Genomic DNA, 17993 nt, shown 5'->3' on the forward strand with positions numbered 1-17993 from the left:
CGGCAGTTTAAAAACTCAAATTGTGTCCGTGCAAATGCTCCATGGCCACTTTATCAGGTACACCTTCACAACACTGCTCAACTCGGTGCATTTAGGCACGTAGACAGCTCAATAGCCCGGAAGTCGTCACAGGTTTGGAGTCGCTGTCCATCTGGAACTCGTTCTCCGTCGACAATCTGGCAAACGTTAGATATTTACAATTATTTTGTCGGATGTCGATAAAATAACGTGTTCCAGACGGACAGTGACTCCAAACCCGTGACGACTTCCGGTCTATTGAGTTGCCACTCCAAAACCCAGTAGCCAATCAGCAGGCAGCTTTGTCAGGCCCGCTTGCAAACAAATAATCACCACGAAAAATAAAAACCAGGGAGCGCAAAGAACAAGTGTATTTCAAACAATAAAATACAATATTTTTGAATGGTTAAATCGATAGTTTTTTTGTTTCTTAAAAAGTGTTGTTTGCTTCGTGAAAAGTGTTGTTATAAAAAAAAAATCTAATTCTAAGACTTAGCTCTTGATAGAGGAAATGTACCAACTCTTCTGACTTCTGGATGAACGAGTTCCTGATAATGACATAATCACACACCCATCTTTCGCAACTTTCCCAGCACAAATTGTGACTTTGTTAAAGACGGCGTGAAGGTGAGTTTCAGTTATGCTTGTGTGCTCCTTCTCTCACCTTTTCCCTCATATGTCACAGACAGACAAACATGCACTGGCTGTTGTTGACAGACTGACACTGAAAATCTTGGATGTTAAATGTAAAGTCTTGAAGCTAAACCTTCAACGACCACAGCAGGAATCTGAAAAGTCATGGAAATGGACAAAGACGGAATTTTCCTTTTTCAAATTTTTGTGGAATCACTTCCACTGAAGGACAGCAGAGGACTTCTCAACAATACAGGTAAATTCCAACTCTTAATTTTCATGTGATCATGAGTGTCAGACACGATTTACACCAAGGGAAATGTGACAGATTTAGCAGAAAATTCTCCAATGGAGCCCTTGATAAAGCATTCGAATTATGGCCAAAAAGATGTAGGTTCCGTTCCAGTTAACTCAGCTGGTAAGGAGTTGTGCTTTGGAACCAGAGTCCCAGGTTGGAAACCCACCTGTGACCATCAGATTTATTTTAATGTATTATTTTTTTCACTCCTGCGTGGCCTAGATGTGGTTACATTGCCATTTAAGAATGATAATGAAAATTTAATTTTAATTAAACCATGCATTTGTATGTAAAAGTTACTGTTAACAAAAAAATTAAAAAAGGTCTGAAGTGACCATTGTGAAGATGTCCGGGTGTCCGGGGGGGTAATGGCCACTTCGGACCTTTTTTTTTTTTTTTTTTTTTTTTAAACAGTAACTTTTACATATAAATAGCAATCTAACCACATGTAGGCCACGCAGGAATGAAGAAATAAAAAAAAATAAAAAACTCACGGGAGAGTTTAGAACTTGGTCGAAAACGCGCGTATGCCTCGGGCATGCTAAAATACGGAAGTACGTCACGTATTTCCACTCTTATTGCTTTGGCATTGAAGCTTCATGCTAGCAGTTCATCGTTCAGCAGTCAAAAGCCGGTGCACACGATCATCATTCATAATAATGGTAAGATAGCGCTGCTGCCTTGATTTTAATACTTTAATAAAAAAGAACGAGTAAAGCCAGTTTGTTTTCATGTTTAATGAGGTCAGATTTTTTATTTAGCGTGGTAATCACGTCGGCATGTTTGAACACGGTTTTTTTCGCGGGGATTTCTGTCTCTCTAATTACAACAAAAATACAATCTGTACACTCGTCAGCTGCGGCATTAAAACCAATCTCATGTTTTAATAATGATGTAATGATGTAAATACGTTCTAATGCCACATGTTGTCTTCATGCTCTCAGGTGCTACCATGGCCAGAGGCTGTGTCTTCTCCGGTAAGTCCCCGCTAACTTTTCTCATCATAGTGATTTGAAATATCTGATCTAACTTTCACCCTGAACACAATCCTAGTTGTACTGAATGAATCATTCAGTTTCCTCAAGCTTTCCAAGACTTTAGACTGTGACTTAAACAACTGTATACGATAATAAACACTCTGTGACAATGGATTTAATAAACTTGGGTTTTATTGTACAATGAAGACAGATTATTTTCACGCAGAGCTAAATTTTAGTGGAGGATGAGAATATGGACCCAATATTAATACATTATTTCTTCTTGTCTTTAACCTGGCTCACAGTACGAGGAAGTCCGGTCTTGTCCTTGTAAGCATGGTCGACTGCAGTATGACTTAAAAAATAAAATACAAATAAAAGCACAGATTGCCTCTTATATGGAACAAGGGAAGCTTACAGAGAAACCCTGTAACACAAGAAAATATCACACAATTAAAAAAACTGGTCAAATTAAGGGCTTAAAAAGCTTTATTGTCACGTGCAAAAAACTTTTGCTGTGCACATTTAAAGAGGCGACTTTCTCATCACCACCACTTCGTGTTTCTTGACCTTCATGTTAAGACGTAGCAGAAGCAAGACACTGGTGATGATACAGGCCCTATTTTACTTGGAAGAAAACATTTTCAATACCAGGGTGAACAATGAAATCTCTGCCGGTTAGAGCACGGGCACTGAAAATCACTCTTATTTGTACAGCACCAACTACGACATGCAGGTGTTTTAAGGCCAAAACTGTACATCCTCACAGAGAGAAGAGAAAGCCAACAGTTGACACAATGAGTAAGCAGTGAAGAAAAATCAATATAACAGGAAGAAATCTGTGGCAGAGGCAGACACACAGGTGGAGAGAGAAAAAGGGGGGGAGGAAAAAAGAGGCAGATGTATACCATCCTATGAGAAGTGTCTGTCAAAACAGCAGCAGTGACACTGTGATAATGGTGTTAAATTAAAATTCAGAGCATTCCGGATGACGAAAATCTTTAGGACTGAAGTGCGGTGATACTGTAACAATATTTGTTTTCGGTTTAACTGTATAATAAATACATTAGTGCTGTCAAACCATTAAAATATTTAATCGCAGGTGGATCAGCTTGCTTTGTGCAAATGTTTTTTATTCAAAAATAGTCATTCAGACTAGTTTAGTCAAGAATTTAAAAGTAAAGTAAAACTTGAGCTAAAATGATTAAAAGGATGAAATTAAGTTAAAAAATGTTATTTGTTGTTCTGTCCAGAGAGAAAACCCCCAGATGAAGTTACCTTTCTCTGATTTATTTTGTCTCTTCTTCCTCCCCTTGTCTCTATATGTGTGTCTCTCACACACAGCAGCCATTTTGATGTGTTCTAGCAGAAAAAGGTGCAGGTGTTAGTGTTCGCATTAACAAAGGCTCTGTTCATGTGACGGTGTTGGGAGAAGCAGCATGCACTGTGACACTGAGGAAGTTAAAAGGAACTCGGGGCATCAGTAACCGGAAGATTCAGACCTGAAATGACCTGACAAAGTGGCTGCCGTGCAAAGGGCCCCATCGTACTGCATTTCCAGGTCCTCTAAAGGCCAGAAAAGCCACACAAGTTAAAAACAAACTCGACATCCTGCTCAACCATTTAGATTATACACATCCTCCATTCCCAAATTTAAGATTTAAATTTTAATTCAGAAATTCACCAAACCCTTTAATCTCAGCTCTAATCCAGGTCCAGATTGTAAAAATAAATCAAACATATAAACACATTAAAACTGCCATTGCTTTGTTTAATGACTTCCGATTAAGTAAATATTTCATGTCTATTTTTTTTAGAAATACAAGTACAAAAAAATGAAAGTTAAAAACTTTCACCTCTCACAGCCTACTTGCAGTACCTCCTCTGCCCACCAGAGGGCTGCAGTCCAAGGTTAGGAATTAGCAATTTATAGCATGACTGTACTTGTTTCTAAAACACTTTTGTGTGTTATTTGTTAAAAAAAACTAAAAAACTTTACACGCTTAGTCAACAATACTTTTTTGGGGAAATTAATCTTGAAATGGTTATATTGTACATTTAAATAAACATAACCAATGCATCCCACCCCCTCCTGTCTGCTCTCCTAAAGCCCCCAATCAAAACAAAAATATAAAACCACATGCTGCTGGACAACTGCTCAAAACTGAGAGGAGGAAAGAGAGCGTGACTACATTCAATTTTGGGACATCATGTCTGAATTCCCTGTAAGAAAATGACTAAATATGATTATCAGGGACATCAATGAATTCAACAATTTTCAAATTCAAATAACTTGGAGAGCACAAACCTCTTTAACTGTTCACAAACAAGACAAGTTGCAAAAACTGAGATTATTAATACGTTTAAACTGTATTACTTTATTAAATATCCTTTTATTTAATTATTATTATACTGTTTATTGAAGAATTTTAACAAAGAAAGAAAGTCCCAATGGAAACCAATAAAAATCCTTAAAACACAATGATAAAACATTGATTAAAATATTTAGTAGTTACTATAGTTACCATTACAGCTCAATTCCTCTACTCACAAACACGCTAAGTGTTTGGACCTCTGGAAGCTCGACGCACAGATGTGAGAGATTGAAAGAACGGCGCCTTCGTGTCCTGGACCGCCCTCTGGTCTTCGTCTTCTCTCTTGTCCATCAGCTGTCAAATACTCAAAGAAACTTACCCTCTCTGTGCAAAAGCCCTGGGCGTTATTATATATCCTGTGATTACTTAATGGTTTTTCCTTCCTCATGAGAACTTCCTCCCTTTAGATTAGCTGTAGTTGCAGGATTGGTCAGGCAGGTCAAATCTGTGCTAATTCTGTAAAGTGTCGTCACAACAGAATAGTTACAGGTGTAACAGGACAAATGAACCCCTGTCCACTATAAACCCGGGTGTAGTTTGGTCCAGGCCAGAGTATACCCGGGGAATAAACTGTCCTAGGCCAAACTATACCTAGGCCAAGGCCAGACTTTAAGGTTGTCATTGCAATGTTCAAACTGCACAGTAATGGTGAATGAAGACACCATTATTCTCTTGAAATCCAGGATGCAGTTTTCTTGTCAAAAATGATCGATTTATGGCACAAACTGTGTTATTTCTGTACCCATAAAAGTGTTCACCAAGAATATGCCGGCTGCTTTTTGAGACACCTGTGTCCTTTAACAGTGACCAAACACAAATACACCTGGACTCGTTAGGGTTAGGGTTAGGGTTACCCAACACCAACATTGTCTTCTGCTGCTTTCTTGAAAGACACGAACACTCCTGATAACTGTTTGTTGTCTCACGCTTTTTTAGGTGCAGGATACCGGGTTGAATGGAGAAGTGGATGACGGTGTAACTCAGCTCTCTGTAAGTATATATTGTACCTCGGTGACCTCTGACCTCTGAACACCTGTACATGGCTGCATGGCAGACGTTTTGCAGCCCTAACTCACGTCATTGTCACACTTTATAGGTGCAGTGTGTCACCGACCCTACCGGACTGAATGGAAGAGTAGTGTATGATGGCGAGGAATACAGCCTCCGTCCTGTAAGTACTATACCAGGGGTAGGGTTAGCAGCATCATCATGTTTAAGATGCATTATAATTTAGTTATACATTACAATTCATTTATATATATTAAAGTAGCATTGTCATTGTATCAATATCCGTTTGCAGCCGTAACTCGTGTCCTTGTCAAACATTTTAGGTTCAGCATGTCACCAACCCTTCTGAATTAGACGAAGTCATTGTTGATGAAGGAGATCACAACCTCCGTCCTGTAAGTATTGTATGGCAGTGACCTCTGACCTGTTGAACACCTGTAAATAGCATCTAGCTGATGCAAACTTTTGTCACTTGTAATTTGATCAGATCAATCAAAGTCATTTGTAGAAATGACCCAACACCACTTTTTTTCTGTCTTATGTGATATTAAGAGCATCATTTTTTATTTTAAACCAATTTCGTCTGATTTAGTTGTTGCATTTGTTACTTGTGAATATAATGCTCCAGCAGCATGGCACATGTTTGCAGCCGTAACTCAAATTGTTTGCTTTTTTGATTCCCAATCCAGTGATTCATGCCGGTTTGCACGATTTACACCCTGTATCATATTAAAGATCAAGTAATAAAATGTCAACTTTTTGTTCTATCTCGCTCATCTCTTCTTGTTTTTGTTGCTCCCACCAGTCAAGACCTCAAGCCTCGTCTTTGGCTCGTTCTGGGACTCGCAGAGCAAGTGCACCATGGTAATTACAGTATTTTACTGTTGTTTTGAAGCCTTGAGTTTGGTATTTTAGCCAGTGCTACTGTATGTTTAAAATCAGAGGTCAACCAGGCACCTGCTGTCAATGTCACAGCTATTGAGTCTGCATATGAGCCGATAATTTACACCAAAAAGGGCAGACACCTCCAATAATAAGAAAACTGTTTTAGAAGGGTGTTGGATGAATAAAAAGAACTTAAAGCCCCCATTTAAATTATATTTTATTGCCAGTGACAATTCAAACACAAAAGCGTACCTGTTTTTATTAATCGTCTCTCGTTCTCATCGTTCTCATTCACAGGTGGGAGGCACTCAATCCTATGCTCGTGGTGCAATGGCTGCTGCAGTGGCTGCTGCAATGGCTGCTGCGGCGGCTGCAGCAGCTGCTGCTGTGGCTGCTGCGGCTGCTGTGGCGGCTGCGGCTGCAGCTGCTGCAGTGGCTGCTAAAGACACTCATTGGAGTTCTGGTGTATCATTACCTACCGTGGCTCCCGAAGTTGCTTAAAGATGCATTAACTTACTTCCTAGATTTTTTTCTTTTCAAAGTTATTCAAATGGATTTATTCCATGATCCAGTAGTGTGAGGGTCAGCCTTCAATTCACAATGGTTTGAGTTTTGATTTATTAGATTTGATTTGATTTATTTTTATTTGAAAGGGACCATGTGCAATAAAAAACATAAATGTCACCATTTGATGCATTACACCAGAGTTAGCCTTGGGCTAATTTACATCTGCAGTCCCCACCTAAAGATAAATACAACACAGGTAAAACATCAAATATCACTCAGCAGGTAATGTGTAAGGTTAGTGTAAGTGTTTAATTTAAGTCGCTTTGGATAAAAGCGTCTGCTAAATGACATGTAATGTAATAATGTAAAGTAGTGTGAGGGTCAGCCTTCAATTCACAATGGTTTGAGTGATGAGACTTACACTATGAAGAACAAAATAGTGAATTATTTTAATCTATTGGCCATCTTGACTTTCCCTTTGCAAAGAATAAAAATATCCAAAAAAAAGAAACATTTTAAAGAGTCTTTCTGTGCTTCTCGTCCGTGATGTCCACCATACTTGAAGTTACGCGTCAAGCCAGCGGTTCAAATTTTTTTGTTGTAAGTTGGTTTCAAACATGCAAAGACTCTTTTCAAAATAGAGTGTGATGAGATCTTGGGAATAATTAATTAATAATTAATTAATTTGTCGTTCTCATTGTTTCCCCGTGAGATGAAGCACACACAGTGGCAGAACACACGTTGAATTCAAATCATGCATGATTTTTTTCTGCCAAACAACCCACTGGCATCATCTCCGTGTTTACTAACCTGGGCTCAGCTTTCATGAAATCCTCCAACGCTCTCGTGCTCACAGTGCAGGAGAACATTCTCTTCCTTTTTGTGGGCGGTGAAGATGCAGCGAAACGAGATCCTGCTTAATCTTCAACGTAAGCTTCAAATGCTTCACCGCTCTCAGACGGCTCTTCTCTGTCTCTGTCTCTGGGTCTGTGAGCTGAGTCTGAAGAGCTGACCTGAGGTATGGGTCGGACCTTCTGTCGCATCATTTGAACACCCACGACGTTTATTTCCTCAACACAAGGCGTTATGGAATATTAGCACTGAAAACAGAGACCGTAAATGCCCTCAAACCTCTGTGTGTCCCAAGGTTGTATTGTTCAGTCATGTGCAGTTTATATCATGGGATTCATACAGCATAACAGTAAATAACGTGCGGTGAGGGACCAAAAATTTCACAAAACCAATTTGTTTCAAGGTCCTGAGAGTTGATACTTTGAGTTAGGGAAGTAAAAATACCATTTTCTGAGATTCTATCAGCCAAACTTTAACTAATGAAGTAATTGACAAAATATCTGACAGATTCATCTCAGATAATTAAACTGAGATCATTTATTATCGCAAGTAGAAGAAGAAAGCCAGGGAATCTTAACATTCTGCACCAAAGCAGAAAGTGAAGCCAATGATTGGTCAGAGAGCGTCATCACTGAAGCGTCTTGAGCGCGACATCAGAGCACAAGAATCAAAGCGAACAATGCCAAACTGTAGATCAGTTAAAAATGCTTAAAAATCCTGAAAACATGTGTTTAATCTCCAGCATTTAGCAAAGGAAATGTCACCGAAAACAACTGCTTTGACCGTCAGCAGTCTGTGTGTTTGTGTCGCATATAAAATGAAGCCATGGCAGTTTCATGCAGCCGTGCTATGGCAACCCCACCCACATTGAGGAGGTAGTCATTTAAAACGTTACTGGACCGAGTAGAGTCGAGCCGTGCTGGCGGGAGCGTTACAGTGAGCATACACGGCTGCTGTCCGCAAAAATTACACCGTTGTCCGTCGACTTGTGATGCAGACATTCCTGTGTTTAGTGGCTGGTGAGAGCTGGACGTAGCCGGTTTAAAATGACGTCACAGCACTTTGGACGAGCTGTGTTATGACGAGTCGAGTCGTGCTAGAACTGAATAATGGAAACGCGCCATAATCTACTTCCACGTTAGTAAAAGCTCAATTACATTTGCTAAACCCATTCTTTGTGTTCCATAGTTTGATCCATGAACTTTTGGCCTGGCTGTTTCATCCATGCTCCATAAAATGAATTCCAAAGGACATTCCCTGAATTTTAAATTCAGCATTTTACCATGAAGATTAACATTTTTGGTTTTGAATGAAAAATTAGAAATTTTCCAGATTTCTATTTTCAGTTTTTGTGTTTTTTTGACCGAAGTCATCAATCAAGCTCGGCTGTAATTTACATTATGTGCTAATTAGCGGTTAATTGGCAGGAGTACCACTGTGCCGAGGCGATGCTTCACTGCAGCTCCTGGTTTGACTTTGGACTCTTAGCCCTGTTTTTCCCTCATGCGTTTGCAACGTTGGTCACTAATTAGTCGCTTGTTTTTGTTGTTTCATCGTAGACTGAAGTGAGCGTATAGAAATGGAAAATACACAACTTTTGGAGGCGCGAGGACTTACAATCAAGGGGAGCAACTACTAAACTCGTAAAAACCTTGTGCACGAGACCTTATAGGAATTGCGATATGCGGCGTGCTGTTCCTGGGACAATTAAAAGAATAAGCCGTTTGGTAGAGTAAACACTGGGAACACTGGGTGTTTACCAGTTTATGTATCGAGACCTGAAATCCCATCAGGACTGTATGGATCCCCACAAGGCTCAAATTTACACTCATAAACAAGTTAATCTCTTTTTCCACAGTCGAGGGACTTTGTTTTGTTGTTTCCCCCTCAAAGCATTTAAAAAACCTCCCGACTAATTTGCCAAAACCAAGCTCCCCTCCTCAGTCGAGCTCTGCCCGTCTCATTCCAGCACTCTCTCACTCCTCCCTCTCCTATCAAAATCAAACTTGGCCCTCAGAAGAACTGCAGGCGTGACACTTATGCTGGTGTGAGAACAGCAATGCAGACAAGCCTGAACTTGATTCAGCACACACCCATGTCTTTGTTCTTGTTTTCTGGCATAAACTCTCAGAACCAGTGGCCCTTAATATGGAGTCCTTTGGTCCTTTGGAGACCAAAACCTAATCCTAAAGAGGAAAAGAGCCTCATTTCTGAGCAACATGGTTAAACTCGAGGATAAAATTTGAATTGCGGAGTCACAGGTGCACCCTGGGTAAATTGTAGTTGGGATAATAAACAACTCCGACATCCTAGGTGTGTGTGTGTGTGTGTGTGTGTTCACAGGATAAAGTGCATTTATCCTGTCTTATGTGTAGCTGAGTCAAAATTATGATTTCATTTAAAAAAAATTGTGACAACTGTGCAGAAGTCACAAACTAGACGATTTTTCTTCTGTTTTTGTTCATAAAAACGAGACAAAAATTCCAAATTTCACAAATTCAATCCAAGCCAGTGGAAACGCGCCAGACATGTAACTGGTTATGGTTAAGGTTGGGGATCAGTCCAGTGTCCTGAGAAGAATAGCTGTGCAAACCCGTGAGCATGAGCGCGTTTCCCAGATTAAGTTTGTGTTCACAGAGCCTTGTCCATCTTGTCCAAGAGTCTGCCTTCAAAATTTTAGGGAACAAAACTTGAAGAATCTTTACAATGGAGAAAATGCCCAGCAGTCATCTATATTCCCCCAGAGCTTTCCTCGCACTGTCCTTCCCATCTGGCCTTTCTGATCCAGCAATCCAACTCGATCCTTGTCTTCAATACAAACTACTGAGAGTCACAGATGGTGAGGAAGCAAAGGGAGACTGTGATGGTGGAAGAGGGATGACAGTGACTCCAAACCCGTGACGACTTCCGGTCTATTGAGTCGCCACTCCAAAACCCAGTAGCCAATCAGCAGGCAGCTTCGTCAGGCCCGCTTGCAAACAAATAATCACCACGGAAAATACAAACCAGGGAGCGCAAAGAACAAGTGTATTTCAAACAATAAAATACAATATTTTTGAATGGTTAAATCAATAGTTTTTTTGTTTCTTAAAAAGTGTTGTTTGCTTCGTGAAAAGTGTTGTTATAAAAAAAAAATTACTAAAAAAAATATTGACACAAATCTAATTCTAAGACTTAGCTCTTGATAGAGGAAATGTACCAACTCTTCTGACTTCTGGATGAACGAGTTCCTGATAATGACATAATCACACACCCATCTTTCGCAACTTTCCCAGCACAAATTGTGACTTCGTTAAAGACGGCGTGAAGGTGAGTTTCAGTTATGCTTGTGTGCTCCTTCTCTCACCGACAAACATGCACTGGGTGTTGTTGACAGACTGACACTGAAAATCTTGGATGTTAAATGTAAAGTCTTGAAGCTAAACCTTCAACGACCACAGCAGGAATCTGAAAAGTCATGGAAATGGAAAAAGACGGAATTTTCCTTTTTCAAATTTTTGTGGAATCACTTCCACTGAAGGACAGCAGGGGACTTCTCAACAATACAGGTAAATTCCAACTCTTAATTTTCATGTGATCATGAGTGTCAGACACGATTTACACCAAGGGAAATGTGACAGATTTGGCAGAAAATTCTCCAATGGAGCCCTTGATAAAGCATTCGAATTATGGCCAAAAAGATGTACGTTCCGTTCCAGTTAACTCAGCTGGTAAGGAGTTGTGCTTTGGAACCAGAGTCCCAGGTTGGAAACCCACCTGTGACCGTCAGATTTATTTTAATGTATTATTTTTTTCACTCCTGCGTGGCCTAGATGTGGTTACATTGCCATTTAAGAATGATAATGAAAATTTAATTTTAATTAAACCATGCATTTGTATGTAAAAGTTACTGTTAACAAAACAATTAAAAAAGGTCTGAAGTTGTGAAGATGTCCGGGTGTCCGGGGGGGTAATGGCCACTTCGGACCTTTTTTTTTTTTTTTTTTTTTTTTTTAAACAGTAACTTTTACATATAAATGGCAATTTAACCACATGTAGGCCACGCAGGAATGAAGAAATAAAAAAAAAATAAAAAACTCACGGGAGAGTTTTGAACTTGGTCGAAAACGCGCGTATGCCTCGGGCATGCTAAAATACGGAAGTACGTCACGTATTTCCACTCTTATTGCTTTGGCATTGAAGCTTCATGCTAGCAGTTCATCGTTCAGCAGTCAAAAGCCGGTGCACACGATCATCATTCATAATAATGGTAAGATAGCGCTGCTGCCTTGATTTTAATACTTTAATAAAAAAGAACGAGTAAAGCCAGTTTGTTTTCATGTTTAATGAGGTCATATTTTTTATTTAGCGTGGTAATCACGTCGGCATGTTTGAACACGGTTTTTTTCGCGGGGATTTCTGTCTCTCTAATTACAACAAAAATACAATCTGTACACTCGTCAGCTGCGGCATTAAAACCAATCTCATGTTTTAATAATGATGTAATGATGTAAATACGTTCTAATGCCACATGTTGTCTTCATGCTCTCAGGTGCTACCATGGCCAGAGGCCGTGTCTTCTCCGGTAAGTCCCCGCTAACTTTTCTCATCATAGTGATTTGAAATATCTGATCTAACTTTCACCCTGAACACAATCCTAGTTGTACTGAATGAATCATTCAGTTTCCTCAAGCTTTCCAAGACTTTAGACTGTGACTTAAACAACTGTATACGATAATAAACACTCTGTGACAATGGATTTAATAAACTTGGGTTTTATTGTACAATGAAGACAGATTATTTTCACGCAAAGCTAAATTTTAGTGGAGGATGAGAATATGGACCCAATATTAATACATTATTTCTTCTTGTCTTTAACCTGGCTCACAGTACGAGGAAGTCCGGTCTTGTCCTTGTAAGCATGGTCGACTGCAGTATGACTTACTTATAAAATACAAATAAAAGCACAGATTGCCTCTTATATGTAACAAGGGAAGCTTACAGAGAAACCCTGTAACACAAGAAAATATCACACAATTAAAAAAACTGGTCAAATTAAGGGCTTAAAAAGCTTTATTGTCACGTGCAAAAAACTTTTGCTGTGCACATTTAAAGAGGCGACTTTCTCATCACCACCACTTCGTGTTTCTTGACCTTCATGTTAAGACGTAGCAGAAGCAAGACACTGGTGATGATACAGGCCCTATTTTACTTGGAAGAAAACATTTTCAATACCAGGGTGAACAATGAAATCTCTGCCGGTTAGAGCACGGGCACTGAAAATCACTCTTATTTGTACCAACTACGACGTGCAGGTCTTTTAAGGCCAAAACTGTACATCCTCACAGAGAGAAGAGAAAGCCAACAGTTGACACAATGAGTAAGCAGTGAAGAAAAATCAATATAACAGGAAGAAATCTGTGGCAGAGGCAGACACACAGGTGGAGAGAGAAAAAGGGGGGGAGGAAAAAAGAGGCAGATGTATACCATCCTATGAGAAGTGTCTGTCAAAACAGCAGCAGTGACACTGTGATAATGGTGTTAAATTAAAATTCAGAGCAGTCCGGATGACGAAAATCTTTAGGACTGAAGTGCGGTGATACTGTAACAATATTTGTTTTCGGTTTAACTGTATAATAAATACATTAGTGCTGTCAAACCATTAAAATATTTAATCGCAGGTGGATCAGCTTGCTTTGTGCAAATGTTTTTTATTCAAAAATAGTCATTCAGACTAGTTTAGTCAAGAATTTAAAAGTAAAGTAAAACTTGAGCTAAAATGATTAAAAGGATGAAATTAAGTTAAAAAATGTTATTTGTTGTTCTGTCCGGAGAGAAAAACCCCAGATGAAGTTACCTTTCTCTGATTTATTTTGTCTCTTCTTCCTCCCCTTGTCTCTATATGTGTGTCTCTCACACACGGCAGCCATTTTGATGTGTTCTAGCAGAAAAAGGTGCAGGTGTTAGTGTTCGCATTAACAAAGGCTCTGTTCATGTGACAGTGTTGGGAGAAGCAGCATGCACTGGGACACTGAGGAAGTTAAAAGGAACTCGGGGCATCAGTAACCGGAAGATTCAGACCTGAAATGACCTGTCAAAATGGCTGCCGTGCAAAGGGCCCCATCGTACTGCATTTCCAGGTCCTCTAAAGGCCAGAAAAGCCACACAAGTTAAATACAAACTCGACATCCTGCTCAACCATTTAGATTATACACATCCTCCATTCCCAAATTTAAGATTTAAATTTTAATTCAGAAATTCACCAAACCCTTTAATCTCAGCTCTAATCCAGGTCCAGATTGTAAAAATAAATCAAACATGAAAACACATTAAAACTGCCATTGCTTTGTTTAATGACTTCCGATTAAGTAAATATTTCATGTCTATTCTTTTTAGAAATACAAGCACAAAAAAATGAAAGTTAAAAACTTTCACCTCTCACAGCCTACTTGCAGTACCTCCTCTGCCCACCAGAGGGCTGCAGTCCACGGTTAGGAATTAGCAATTTATAGCATGACTGTACTTGTTTCTAAAACACTTTTGTGTGTTATTTGTTACAAAAAAAAAAAAAAAAACTTCAACAATACATTTTTTGGGGAAATTAATCTTGAAATGGTTATAATGTACATTTAAATAAACATAACCAATGCATCCCACCCCCTCCTGTCTGCTCTCCTAAAGCCCCCAATCGAAACAAAAATATAAAACCACAGGCTGCTGGACAACTGCTCAAAACTGAGAGGAGGAAAGAGAGAGTGACTACATCAAATTTTGGGACATCATGTCTGAATTCCCTGTAAGAAAATGACTAAATATGATTATCAGGGACATCAATGAATTCAACAATTTTCAAATTCAAATAACTTGGAGAGCACAAACCTCTTTAACTGTTTGAGTTCTACTGTTCACAAACAAGACAAGTAGCAAAAACTGAGATTATTAATACGTTTACACTGTATTACTTAATTAAATATCCTTTTATTTAATTATTATTATACTGTTTATTGAAGAATTTTAACAAAGAAAGAAAGTCCCAATGGAAACCAATAAAAATCCTTAAAACACAATGATAAAACATTGATTAAAATATTTAGTAGTTACTATAGTTACCATTACAGCTCAATTCCTCTACTCACAAACACGCTAAGTGTTTGGACCTCTGGAAGCTCGACGCACAGATGTGAGAGATTGAAAGAACGGCGCCTTTGTGTCCTGGACCGTCCTCTGGTCTTCGTCTTCTCTCTTGTCCATCAGCTGTCAAATACTCAAAGAAACTTACCCTCTCTGTGCAAAAGCCCTGGGCGTTATTATATATCCTGTGATTACTTAATGGTTTTTCCTTCCTCATGAGAACTTCCTCCCTTTAGATTAGCTGTAGTTGCAGGATTGGTCAGGCAGGTCAAATCTGTGCTAATTCTGTAAAGTGTCGTCACATGTTCTGGTCACTTTGACCCTCCTTGCAGACATTCCAGTCAAGCCAGTACAAACAACTTGCTCAAGCACTTTTTTTCCTGGACATCTGTGTCCACTTGCACTCCTCTCGTCTTCTTCCCCTTTTCCCCTTCCCTTTTATTTTTTTAAAATTGTGCAATAATCTGTTTTTAAAACCTTTATCAGACGTTACGTTCATCACAAACATGGCAAATGATCCTCCCTCCTTCATTTTTAAGCACACAGTTCTATATTTGAACAACCTTTCAAAACTCACATTTTGGCATTTTCTCAGCTACTCTTCACTCCAAACAGAATAGTTACAGGTGTAACAGGACAAATGAACCCCTGTCCACTATAAACCCGGGTGTAGTTTGGTCCAGGCCAGAGTATACCCGGGGAATAAACTGTCCTAGGCCAAACTATACCTAGGCCAAGGCCAGACTTTAAGGTTGTCATTGCAATGTTCAAACTGCACAGTAATGGTGAATGAAGACACCATTATTCTCTTGAAATCCAGGATGCAGTTTTCATGTCAAAAATGATCGATTTATGGCACAAACTGTGTTATTTCTGTACCCATAAACGGTAAAAAAAAGAAAAGTGTTCACCAAGAATATGCCGGCTGCTTTTTGAGACACCTGTGTCCTTTAACAGTGACCAAACACAAATACACCTGGACTCGTTAGGGTTAGGGTTAGGGTTACCCAACACCAACATTGTCTTCTGCTGCTTTCTTGAAAGACACGAACACTCCTGATAACTGTTTGTTGTCTCACGCTTTTTTAGGTGCAGGATACCGGGTTGAATGGAGAAGTGGATGACGGTGTAACTCAGCTCTCTGTAAGTATATATTGTACCTCGGTGACCTCTGACCTCTGAACACCTGTACATGGCTGCATGGCAGACGTTTTGCAGCCCTAACACGTCATTGTCACACTTTATAGGTGCAGTGTGTCACCGACCCTACCGGACTGAATGGAAGAGTAGTGTATGATGGCGAGGAATACAGCCTCCGTCCTGTAAGTACTATATATACCAGGGGTAGGGTTAGCAGCATCATCATGTTTAAGATGCATTATAATTTAGTTATACATTACAATTCATTTATATATATTTTAGGTAGCATTGTCATTGTATCAATATTCGTTTGCAGCCGTGACTCGTGTCCTTGTCAAACTTTTTAGGTCCAGCATGTCACCAACCCTTCTGAATTAGTCGAAGTCATTGTTGATGTAGGAGATCACAACCTCCGTCCTGTAAGTACTATATATACCAGGGGTAGGGTTAGCAGCATCATCATGTTTAAGATGCACAATAATTTAGTTATACATTACAATTCATTTATATATATTAAAGTAGCATTGTCATTGTATCAATATCCGTTTGCAGCCGTGACTCGTATCCTTGTCAAACTTTTTAGGTCCAGCATGTCACCAACCCTTCTGAATTAGTCGAAGTCATTGTTGATGAAGGAGATCACAACCTCCGTCCTGTAAGTACTATATATACCAGGGGTAGGGTTAGCAGCATCATCATGTTTAAGATGCACAATAATTTAGTTATACATTACAATTCATTTATATATATTAAAGTAGCATTGTTATTGTATCAATATCCGTTTGCAGCCGTGACTCGTATCCTTGTCAAACTTTTTAGGTCCAGCATGTCACCAACCCTTCTGAATTAGTCGAAGTCATTGTTGATGAAGGAGATCACAACCTCCGTCCTGTAAGTACTATATATACCAGGGCTAGGGTTAGCAGCATCATCATGTTTAAGATGCACAATAATTTAGTTATACATTACAATTCATTTATATATATTAAAGTAGCATTGTCATTGTATCAATATCCGTTTGCAGCCGTGACTCGTATCCTTGTCAAACTTTTTAGGTCCAGCATGTCACCTACCCTTCTGAATTAGACGAAGTCATTGTTGATGAAGGAGATCACAACCTCTGTCCTGTAAGTACTATATATACCAGGGGTAGGGTTAGCAGCATCATCATGTTTAAGATGCACAATAATTTAGTTATACATTACAATTCATTTATATATATTAAAGTAGCATTGTCATTGTATCAATATCCGTTTGCAGCCGTGACTCGTATCCTTGTCAAACTTTTTAGGTCCAGCATGTCACCAACCCTTCTGAATTAGTCGAAGTCATTGTTGATGAAGGAGATCACAACCTCCGTCCTGTAAGTACTATATATACCAGGGCTAGGGTTAGCAGCATCATCATGTTTAAGATGCACAATAATTTAGTTATACATTACAATTCATATATATATTTTAAAGTAGCATTGTCATTGTATCAATATCCGTTTGCAGCCGTGACTCGTATCCTTGTCAAACTTTTTAGGTCCAGCATGTCACCAACCCTTCTGAATTAGTCGAAGTCATTGTTGATGAAGGAGATCACAACCTCCGTCCTGTAAGTACTATATATACCAGGGGTAGGGTTAGCAGCATCATCATGTTTAAGATGCACAATAATTTAGTTATACATTACAATTCATTTATATATATTAAAGTAGCATTGTCATTGTATCAATATCCGTTTGCAGCCGTGACTCGTGTCCTTGTCTAACTTTTTAGGTCCAGCATGTCACCTACCCTTCTGAATTAGTCGAAGTCATTGTTGATGAAGGAGATCACAACCTCCGTCCTGTAAGTACTATATATACCAGGGGTAGGGTTAGCAGCATCATCATGTTTAAGATGCACAATAATTTAGTTATACATTACAATTCATTTATATATATTAAAGTAGCATTGTCATTGTATCAATATCCGTTTGCAGCCGTGACTCGTATCCTTGTCAAACTTTTTAGGTCCAGCATGTCACCAACCCTTCTGAATTAGTCGAAGTCATTGTTGATGAAGGAGATCACAACCTCCGTCCTGTAAGTACTATATATACCAGGGCTAGGGTTAGCAGCATCATCATGTTTAAGATGCACAATAATTTAGTTATACATTACAATTCATTTATATATATTAAAGTAGCATTGTCATTGTATCA

At 39.1% G+C, this 17993-nt stretch overlaps 3 long non-coding RNA genes across 3 annotated transcripts; 2 read left to right on the forward strand and 1 right to left on the reverse strand.

Moving 5' to 3' along the window:
- The first annotated feature begins 639 nt into the window (after positions 1-639).
- Positions 640-6548, forward strand: LOC131471173 (uncharacterized). Its single transcript, XR_009241982.1, has 7 exons — positions 640-907; positions 1894-1926; positions 5238-5291; positions 5398-5472; positions 5633-5704; positions 6115-6173; positions 6492-6548. It is a non-coding gene; the product is annotated as an uncharacterized LOC131471173 (long non-coding RNA).
- A 4318-nt stretch (positions 6549-10866) lies between these two features.
- On the forward strand, positions 10867-16224 carry LOC131471167 (uncharacterized). Its single transcript, XR_009241981.1, has 5 exons — positions 10867-11101; positions 12085-12117; positions 15753-15806; positions 15911-15985; positions 16151-16224. It is a non-coding gene; the product is annotated as an uncharacterized LOC131471167 (long non-coding RNA).
- LOC131471161 (uncharacterized) lies at positions 12292-15733 on the reverse strand. Its single transcript, XR_009241980.1, has 2 exons — positions 13390-15733; positions 12292-12543 (listed from the first exon to the last, which is right to left on the reverse strand). It is a non-coding gene; the product is annotated as an uncharacterized LOC131471161 (long non-coding RNA).
- Positions 16225-17993: the final 1769 nt, after the last annotated feature.

Source organism: Solea solea, chromosome 1 (assembly GCF_958295425.1).
Source record: "Solea solea chromosome 1, fSolSol10.1, whole genome shotgun sequence".
Classification (NCBI taxonomy): Eukaryota; Metazoa; Chordata; class Actinopteri; order Pleuronectiformes; family Soleidae; genus Solea; species Solea solea.